Consider the following 11,219-nt stretch of genomic DNA (forward strand, 5'->3'; position numbering starts at 1 on the left):
GATGATGCATGGAGGGGATTGGAACCGTGGCAATGAAATGATATACAATGGAATGAATGTAAAACTAAAGTTCTCTCATGTAAACTATCATATAATTCACAATAAAACATTAAAAAAAAAAAAAGTCAACTTGGAATACTCTGGACATCAATTTAGTGGGTGACCCAGCAGTCTCACTGTTCAAGGACCTGCTTTAATCTATCTGCCTTGGCCCATTGCCTGACTCTCACCCTATTCTACCCATTTTCTTTACTATGACTGTGTCTTGCCCCCATGGACTTAGCATATATTGTTAATCACCTGGTTGCAAACTTAGCTCTTCTGAGCAACTCTGACTCTGTACCTTAGCATCTTGGCCTCCTAGATGCATGCACAGGAATTGATGCTCTGGATTGAACACAGCCTCACTGGTAGGATCCCGGCAATTTTGTTAGATGTATACAATAAGTCTTTCAAGATGCTCTACTCTATTCCCACTAAAATGTTAGATCCACAAAGGCAATTCCAATGCTCCCTTTTCCCAGGCATTACCCTTGACATGTTGTTGTTGTTAAGTGCCATCGAGTTGGTTCCAACTCATAGTGACCCTCTATAGGGTTTCTGAAGAGCGGCTGGTGAACTTGAACTGCTGACCTTGCAGTTCAAATCTACCTTGCTGTCCAGCACATTAACCCACAGCACCACACCAGGACTCCCCAAATAGTCATTAAGAATTGATCTATCTCCCTTACCCTTGGCCAGGGGTATGGGCATATCTCTGAGAGGTCTATACACTGTCTCCCTCAAGTCTCCAGTGAGATTGAACCCCAATTGCTCACAGTGGTAACCTGTTTGATATTGCATCCCTCGTTGATCACCTTCTTTTTCCTAACTCACCTCCACATTACTTTGCCAGTGTTTCCTGAGATTATCACACAGATAAATGACATTCACTGGATTCCTTATCCAAGAATCTGCTTCTAGGAGAGCCCAATATATGTCTGCTACTTGTTAATGAGTTGTTGTTGTTGTTATTCTTAAGTGCCTTTGAGTTGATTCCAACTCATAATGACCCTGTATAGGGTTTCTGAATAGTGACTGGTGGGTTTGAACCACCAAACTTGCAATTCAAACCAACCTTGCGATCAGTGCATTATCCTTCAGTGCCACACCAGGACTCCTGTGTCTCCTCTATATATCTGTCATATAAAGGGTTTCCAAGGCTGTAAATCTTTGCCAGAGCAGAAAGCCTCATCTCATGAGCCCTAGTGATGCTGTAAGATAAGCACTAGACAGCTAATCACAAAGTTGGCAGTTCATTATATATATAGTGTGTACACACACATATGCACATAAATAGAGTTGATGTTGCTAAAGTGCCTTTGAATCAGCTGCAACTCATATACTCATATAGGGTTTCTGAGGAACAGCTGGTGAGTTTGAACTCCCAACTTTGTGATTAGCAGTCTAGCTGCTGTAATGTTGTTAAGTGCTGTCAAGGCAGTTCTGACTTATAGTGACCCTGTATAGGGTTTCTGAGGAGCAGTCGGTGGGTTTGAACTGCTGACTTTGTGGTTCAAAGTCCAGTGCTGATCCTACAGAGCCACACTAGGAGTCCATTCCATAATGGGGAAGATATACCTAAGCAAATTTTGTTGTTATTCTTGTTAAGTGCTGTTGAGTTGACTCCAAATCATACCAACCCTATGCAGAACAGAAGGAAACACTGCCCGGTCCTGCACTAACATAACAGTTGTTACATTTCAGCACATTCTTGCTGCCACTGTGTGAATTCATCTCATTGGGGGATCTTTCTCTTTTTCACTGACCCTCCACTTTACCAAGCATGATATCCTTTTCCAGGAACTGATCCCTCCTGACAACATGTCCAAAGAACAAGAGAGAAAGATTCACCATCCTCCTCACTTCTAAGGAGAATTCTGACTACTTCTCCCAACACAGATTTGTTTGGTCTTCTGGTAGTCCATGATACTTTCAATCTTTCGCCAACACCATAACTCAAATTCATCAATTCTTTTATGTCTTCCATATTCAGTCTCCAAATTTCACATACATATGAGGAGACTGAAAGCATCATGGCTTGGGTCAGGCATATCTTAATCCTTAAAGTGAAGTCTCTGCTCTCTAACACTTTAAAAGGATCATTTACAGCAGACTCGCCTTTGTTTACTGCTGCTTCCATGAGTATTGATTGTGGATCCTAGAAAAATGAAGTCTTTCTTTGACCACTTCAATCTTGTCTCTGTTTACCATGATGTTATTTATTGGTTCAGTTGTGAGGATTTTCTTTTTCTTTGCATTAAGAAAAGAGTACATACTGGAGGCTGTAGTCTTGGATCTTCTATAGTAAGTATTTTAAGTCCTCTTCTCTTCCAGCAACCAATGTTATATCACCTGCACATTGCAGGTTGTTTGAGTCTTCCTTCCATCCTGAAGCCATGTTTTTCTTCATACAATAAGCTTTTCAAATTACTTGTTCCGCATACACATTGAATAAGTATGGTGAAAGGATAAAACCCTGACACACAACTTTCCTGATTTTAAACAATGCAGTATCCCCTTGTTCTGTTCCACAAATGCCTCTTGATACATGTACAGATTCCTCATGATCACAATTAAATATTCTAGAATACCCATTCTTCTCAACACAGCCAAATGCCTTTGCATAGTCATAAAGCACAAGTGTGGTGCTGTGGATTAATGCACCAGACTGTAAAGCCATTTGAACTGCAATGTTAGTGATTAACTCACGCTCACCAGCTGCTCCTTGGAAACCCCATACAGGGTCGCTATGGGTTGGAATCAACTTGACAGCATTTAACAACAGCAACAACACAGTCAAATGTCATCCACACAGTCAAATGTCATTATTTGCTATGATCCACACAGTCAAATGCCTTTGCGTAGTCAATAAAGCACAAGTAAATATATCTCTAGTATTCTTTCTTTTAGCCAAGATCCATCTAATGTCTGCTATGATAGCCCTCTTTCCACATCCCCTCTGAATCCAGCTTGAATTTCTGGTAGCTCTCTGTGGATGTTCTATTGCAATCATTTTTCAATTATCTTAAGCAAATTTGCTTGCATGTGATATTACTGATATTGTTTGATAATTTTCAGATTCTATTGGGTCACCTTCCTTTGAAATGGTCACAAATATGGATCTCTTCCAATTGGTTGACCAAATAGCTGCCCCGCAAGTTTCCTGGCATAGATGACTGAACACCTCCAGCACTGCATCAGTTTGTTGAAACATTTCAATTAGTATTGCATCTATTCCTGGAGCCTTTCACCAATGCCTTTAGTGCAGCTTGGACTTCTTTCTTCAGTACCATTAGTTCTTGATCATAAGCATATGAGCATCAACCAATTCTTTTTGGTAGCTTGACTCTATTTTTTCCATCTTCAATTTTTACATCATTCAATATTTTGCTCATAAAATCCATCAATATTGCCAAACGAGGCTTGAATTTTTCTTCAGTTCTTTCAGTTTGAACGTGCTGACCATGTTCTTCCCATTTGGTTTTCTAATCCTGGTCTTTGAACATTTCATTATAGTATTTTGCTTTTTTTTCTCCAGCTGCCTTTTGAATTTTTCAATTTAACTCTTTTACTTCCTCGTTTCTTATGGTTGCTTTCGCTTCTCTGCACTCAAGAGCAAGTTTCAGAATCTCTTCTGGCATCCATTTTTGTGTTTTCTTTCTTTCCTATCTTTTAACGATCTTTTGCTTTCTTCATGGATGATGTTCTTGATGCTGTCCCACAACTCTTCTGGTCTTGGTCATTGTCTAATGCATCAAATCAGTTCTTGAGATGGTCCCTAAATTCAGGTGGAATACATTCAAGGTCATATTTTAGTGCATATGGACTTGTTTTTACTTTCTTCAGCTTCAGCCTGAACTTACACATGAGTAATTAATGGCCTGTTGCACAGTCAGCCCCTTGATCTTATATTGGCTGATGATATTGAGCTTCTCCATTGTCTCTTCTCACATATATAGTAAATTTGATTCCTGTGTAGTCCCTCTGCTTAGGTTCAGGTGTTGTTTTAAAAAGCTATTTGTGATGTGTAAGTCTTGCAGAAACCTCTCGTGTGATCTCCACTGTAGTTTCTATCACCAAGAACATATTTTCTAAATACGAATGTTTCCCAACTTTTGGTTCCCAATCACTGGTAATTATTAATTCATCTTAATTGCATGTTTGATCAACTTCAGACTGAAGAAGTTAGTTGTTGTTGTGTTCCATCAAGTTGGTTCCAACCCATAGTAACTCTGTATAGGGTTATGAGGACCAGCTGGTAAGCTTGAACCACAACCTTGAGGTTCAAACAAACTTTGCACAAGGTCACTGGTTCAAGCTCACCAGCCATTCCTCATAAATCCTATATGGGGTTGCTACAGAATTCTTTAATTTCATCATCACTGGCTCTAGTGGTATGTAAATTTGAAGAATAGTGATACTGATTTTCCTTTTAGGCATATGAATGCATTGCACTTTAAAATAGATCTTGAAATATTCTTTTTAACTGTGAATGTGCCACCATTCCTTTTCAATTTTCATTCCTGGAACAGTAAGGCATATAATTGTCTGATTCAAAATGACCAATAACAGTCCATTTCAGTTCACCAATGCCTAGTGAACTGCTGAGTGAAGTTCACAGCATCCTCAGTGGAATCGGACAGTCAAATGAAGAAACATGGAGCTAAAGGAAGGTGAGGCTTAACCTTTATTGCAGTGCAGTGTTCAGGCTCTCTATCGAGACAGAGTCTCCTCCCTCTTTATACTGGCTTAAACAAAAGAGGCATGCTGCCCACATTACATCACTGGTTACATAAGCATAAGCTGTCATAATGCTAAACTAGGACCACTGACTCACTAAGGTGACCCTTCCGACAGAAATGGGCAAGGGAACCTGACTGATTTCATTTTCCCCACATCTAAGCTATCAGTCTTTATGTATTCCATTTCATTTATGACAACTTCCAATTTCCTTAGATTCAGACTTCATACATTCCAGGTTCCAATTATTAATGGATGTTTACACCTATTTTTTTCCCCCATTTTGGGTTGTGCTACATCAGCATATGACGGTCTCAAAAGCTTTACTCCATTCATGTCATTAAGATCAACACTACTTTGAGGAGACAGCTCTTCTGTAGTAGTATTTTGAATACTTCCAACCTGAAGGGCTCATCTTCTGGCCCTATATCTGACAGTGTTCTACTGCTATTCATAAGGTTTTCAGTGGCTAACCATTTAGAAGTTGTCCACATCTCCTTCTTCCTAGTCTGTCTTAGTCTAGAAGTTCTGCTGAAACCTGTCCACCATGAGCGACCCTGCTGGTATTTAAAATACTTGTGGCATAGCTTCCAGCATCACAGCAACACACAAACCACCATAGTACAACAAACTGACAGACAAGTGGGAGAAAACAACTTTAATCTAGGTTTTATCCTAACTCTCACAAAAACCAAATTGATTTCAAGCGAGTGAAGTTTGACTGTATTTTGAAACTTATAAAAGTTCACACATGTAAAAGCTAGAATATAAAGTGTAAAGCTTACTCCGTATGTGAATATGGGGTCAACAAAAGGTGTTTAAATGAAAAAGGAAATTTTCCTATCTAAAGAGCAGAAAATAAAGAATAAGCAGTGAGGGCAAAAAAATTGAAGAGACAAATGAAGAAGTTCTGAATAGTTACTCCCAGGGTTTTAAGTATTAAATAAGTTTTCTCCACGTGAAACAAAAGGAAAATCAGTTAATGAGACTGAAGATGAAGTGTTGTAAATCTGGAGAGACAGCAAACTGACAGCTTGATTGGCATATTGAAGAAGAGGCAGAGAATGAATAGAAAGTTTATCAGACAAAGTTTACAGATGCCTTTTTAACCTTGGAAATGAACAGGGGTGGGGATGGAGAAAGAAGATGCTTTCATCCTTAATATAACAATTATTGGTCCTGATTGTATGGAAATGCAGAGTATTTGTCCAACTGATAAAAAATCTCATTGATGCATTTAAGAGACATTAATTTCACTGATTAATTTTAAGTAACAAAATCATGGGGATACAATACCTATATAGGAGAATAGAAAATTAATGTCTAATGACCTTGAGGTATCCAGCAACGTTAAAGTACTTTGAAACCCTGTCTGGGCCTAACAGAAACATGAACCGCTGGGCCCAAAGGATCACAAAAGCAGGAATGTAGTATTTGAGGATTTTTTTTCTTCCCTCCATCTCTTACCAGAATGTTCCTTAGAAGCAAGAATAACAAGACTTTAGTTCACTTACAACAGGAATGTGAAATATCCTTTTAAAGCCCGCAAAATCATTTGATCTGGCCTTGCCAAGGCAACCGCAGTTCCAGCCATTACTTTAGGAATAAGGTAATTAAATGTTTGACCCAATATAGCATGCTAATTTTTATGTTGATAATTTTGTATGACCCGTGAATGATGTTAAAAGTTTTAGCAGAAAAAAGGTTCCCCATCCCTGACTTAACACTTTGGACATGTCATCTGCTGATGCTAAGTGCCATCAAGTTGGTTCCAACTCATAACGATCCTGTATTGGGTTTTTGAGCCTATAAATCTTTATGGGAGCAGAAAGTCTTATCTTTCTCCCATGGAGCAGTTGGTGGATGTGAACTGCTGACCTAGTGGTTAGCATCTTGATGCCCAGTATGCTACCTTGTAATCAGGAAAAATCAAGACCTCTTTGGTAGAGGATCAACAAAAACGAGGGAATCCCTCAATGAGATGGATTGACACAATAGCTTCAATTATGGACTCAAGCATATATATCAACAATTGAGAAGCTGGTGCAGGGTCAGGCAATGTTTCATTCTGTTATACATAGCGTTGCAAGCCATGAGTCAAACCCACAACAACCACCATCTCTTTCCATTTGGATCCCTGATCTATTGACTAATTCAGCTCTCAAGCACACCCCCTTCCTCATTTTACGTTGTGTTAGTTTCTGAAAAGACGTTTCATTGGACAATATATCTGGTAAAAATTTCTACCTGACACCTTGCCTCCTCCAAGTAGAAGGCCTCAAGATTCACAGCCCATCTTTAATTTTGTTCCTGGGGGCTAGACTTTAAACACGAAGAGTATCAGAGGAGTGGCTTGAGGTTTAAGGGACCATCACAGGAGAAGAGTGGAGAGCGGGACCCTACCCAGAGAAGCAGTGATGCCTGAGATGGAGGCAGAGATGATGACGTGGAGAGATGGAGCATTTGGGGACTTTAGACCCAGAGAGGGAGAGGGGCTGTGGGCTGACGACCAGGGGGCAAGCTTGTAGTGTATGCCCTTTGAAAAAATAAAAATTTTACTTTGTAAGAAAATTCCCAGCTACTAACTGAAGCACTCGGAGTTCTGAAAGCACAGAATGAAAAGAAAAAAATTTCTTTAAGGGTAAAAATCAAAACAAAAAAAAAACTAAGTCTATGAATAAGTCTTAGGAAGTCTTTTTATTTTAAACACACACACACACACACTATCTTCTTTTAGGCACTCTTCTCTCCAAAATTAACGTTAAAATACCTTTCCCAAGTATTGTCCTATCTAGAGGAAGAAGTTCTACTTTGCATGTATGTCATCTTTCCCCATATCCTCTATTTGGATTTTTTTTCTCACTTTCTTCTTCTAGAAGCAGATGATAATTTTATATTCAAAGTAATGTGCATAATATAAATGTGCTATTAAATAAGCATAACAGAAATGTATTGCTCTACTCTAAATTACTAATATAATGTTATTTCCATCTGGGAATATTTTAAAGTGTGGTTAAATTTTTAGTAGTGATAAGTTAATTACATATTAAAATAGAAACAGGAAACATTTATCCAAAGCATTAACAATATTATCATGTAGTTTTAAAGGTCTTCATTCATTCTCAATATAATTATAGAATGACTTTCACCCACAAAGAGATTTACTTGTTAAAGCATGCCTTGTATTTTCCCATGATATTTAACAGTATTGAAACAGTGGTGGTTGGATTTTTTAAAGGGAAGAAGTATGATATCAATATTGTGTGTTTGTCATTTGAATAAATTTGGCCCATAGGGCATTGAACTTCTCAATTCAAAACCAATGGTGCCTACATCAATGCATCAATAGCTTTAGACAATCTCTGTCCTCTTTTGCCCTAGATTCAGGTTCTAGAGCTTATGTGAACTTAAGAGAAAAAAAGATACTGATGAAAATAACTTAGCTAACTAGAGTGGGGAGGGGACTAAGGAAATGCAGGGAAACTCAACTGTACTACTTAAATGGCATGTTTTCTTTCTGGTAAAAGTATCTCCAAATTGTCATGATAAGAAAGCATATGGTTTACTATGATAGGAAGGATAAATTGAAGAGGAAAATAGTATTACATTCATTATCAAAAAAGGAACAAAATTCAAAATCATAAAAAAAAAAAAAAGACCTGGCTACTTATCAGAAAGATAATGATACAATCCCAAGAGTCCCTAGTCACCCTTGAGGTTTGGAACTAAATTCAAAACCTTGATTCAATTTTCAACCAAACAATAGATAGGTATATCAAGGGACAACTACACTAGTGAGGTAAACATACCATAAAATTGTCAACCATTTGAGATCAAAAAGGCAGCCCCTATGTAAGAACAAATTTCAAAAGGATTGGGAAAGAAGGAGGAATGGAAACATGAAACACAGGGAAGAAGTGGGATAAGGGATGCTTGCTACATTGAGGAAATCGCAATCATTTAGATAAAATGAAGTATATGATTGCTGAATGCAAAACTGATAATCTGCTCACAATAAAATGTCTTGTTATTGTTTTAAAAGAGCATTTTAAGATCTATCTTGAAGTACAATGCTGTCTGCGATAGGATAATATACATGTGCCTATAAGGAAGACCAGTTTATGCCAGCATTACTCAAATTTACCCATCATCCACTAAATCCAATGATGATGAAAGTGAAGAATTCTACTAACTTCTTCAGAGTCCTGGTGTGGCACTGTATGATAAGCACTGACTGCTAACGACAAGGTTGGAAGTACAGACCCACCAGCAACCTAACACAGGTAGCTATGAGTCAGAACTGACTCAATGGCACTTAACAACGATCAGCTTCTCCAGTCTGAAATTGATCAAACATATAATCAAGATGCATTGATCAATACTGGTGATGGGAATGCAAAAGTTGAAAACAGGATGATTCAGTAGTTGAAATATATAATATAGCCTTGATGCTGGAGATGACATGAGGAAGTTTTGCAAGACCAGATCATTGCAAATACCTTTTATTATAAACATGCACATGGCCTCACTAGGTGGAATACACAGGAATCAAATTGACTACATCTTTGGGAAGAGACAGTGAACAAGCTAAATATCAGCCATAACAAGACCAGGGACTGATTGAACAGACCATAAATTTTCTCATATGCAAGTTCAGCTCAGGCTGATGAAAATTAAAACAACTACACGAAAGCTTGAGTATATCCCACCTGAATTTAGAGACCATATCAAGAACAGATACATTTGACACTAATGACAAAAAAACAAATGAGTTGTGGGATGACATCAAGAATATCACACATGAAGAAACCAAAAGTTCCTTAAAATGACAAAAAAGAAAGAAAACATAAAAATGGATGCCAGAAGAGACTATAAAACTTGCTCTTGAGTGTGCTATGCAACTGGAAGAAATGATGACATAAACAAGCTTAACAAACATTTCAAAGGGCAGCTTTAGAAAACAAAGTAAAGTATCATAATGAAATGTACAAAGGTCTGTAGTTAGAAAACCAAAAGGATAGAACAAACTGAGCATTTTTTTCAAACTGAAAGAACAGAAGAAAATAATTCAGTCCTTGAGTTGCACTATTGAAATATTCTATAGCCAAAATATTGAATGATGCAAGAAGCATCAAAAGAAGATGAAAGAAATACAGAGTTACTGTACCAAAAAGAATCTGTCAATGTTCAACAATTTCAAAGTAGTATGTGACAAAGAGCCAATGCTACTGAAGGAAGAAGTCCAAGCTTCACTGAAGGCATTAACAAAAAACACGACTAGGAATTGATGGAATACAAATTAAAATATTTCAACAAACTGATGCACACTAGAGGTACTCACTCATCTATGCCTAGAAATATAGATGACAGCTACCTGGCCAATGATTGGAAGAGATCCATATTTGTATCTATTACAAAGAAAGGTAACCTAACTTAATACAAAAAGTATCAAACAATATGATTAATGTCACATACCAGTAAAACTTTGCAGAAGATAATTTTCAAAAAGGGTTGTTGCAGTACATTGACAGGGAACTGCCAGAAATTCAAACTGGATTCTAAAAGAATATGAACAAAGGATATTATTGCTGGTGTACTTTGGATCTTGGCTAAAAGGAGGGAATATCAGAAAGATGTTCACTTATGCTTTATTTACTATGCAAAGTTATTCAACTGCATGGGTCATAACAAGCAATGCATAACATTGCAATGAACTGGGTATTCAAGAACACTTCATTATGTTCATGAGGAACCTGTACATATACCAAGAAGCAGTCATTCGAACAGAACAAAGGGATACTGAATGGTTTAAAATCAGGAAAGGTGTGTGTCATGGCCATGTCATTTAAACAACAAAGCTGTACAATTTGTCTGCTGAGCAAATAACTAACAAGCTGGATTTTATGAAGAAGAACGTGGCGTCAGGATTGGAGAAAGTCATTAACCTGCGATAAGCAGATGACACAACCTTCCTTGATGAAAGCAAAGAGGACTTGAAATACTTACTGATGTAGATCAAAGACTACAGCCTTCAGTATGGATTGCACCTCAATGTAAACAAAACAAAAATCCTCACAAATAGATCAATAAACAATGCCATGATAAATGGAGAAAAGATTGAAGTTGTCAAAGACATCATTTTGATTGGACCCAGTATCAACACTTATGTAAAAGTATCATTCAAGAAATCAAATGGCTTATTTTATTAGGCATATCTGCCACACAAGACCTCTTTAAAGCATTCAAGAGCAAAGATATCAGTTTGAGAACTAAGGTGCACCTCACCCAAGCCATGCTATTTTCAATAACCTCATATGCATGTGAAAGTTAGACAATGAATAAAGAAGACCATAGAAGAACTGATGCATTTGAGTTAAGGTGCTAGAGAAGGATGCAAAACGTATCATGGACTGCCAGTAAAACAAACAAATTTGTGT

Source organism: Chrysochloris asiatica, unplaced genomic scaffold, assembly GCF_000296735.1.
Source record: "Chrysochloris asiatica unplaced genomic scaffold, ChrAsi1.0 scaffold00062, whole genome shotgun sequence".
Lineage (NCBI taxonomy): Eukaryota > Metazoa > Chordata > Mammalia > Afrosoricida > Chrysochloridae > Chrysochloris > Chrysochloris asiatica.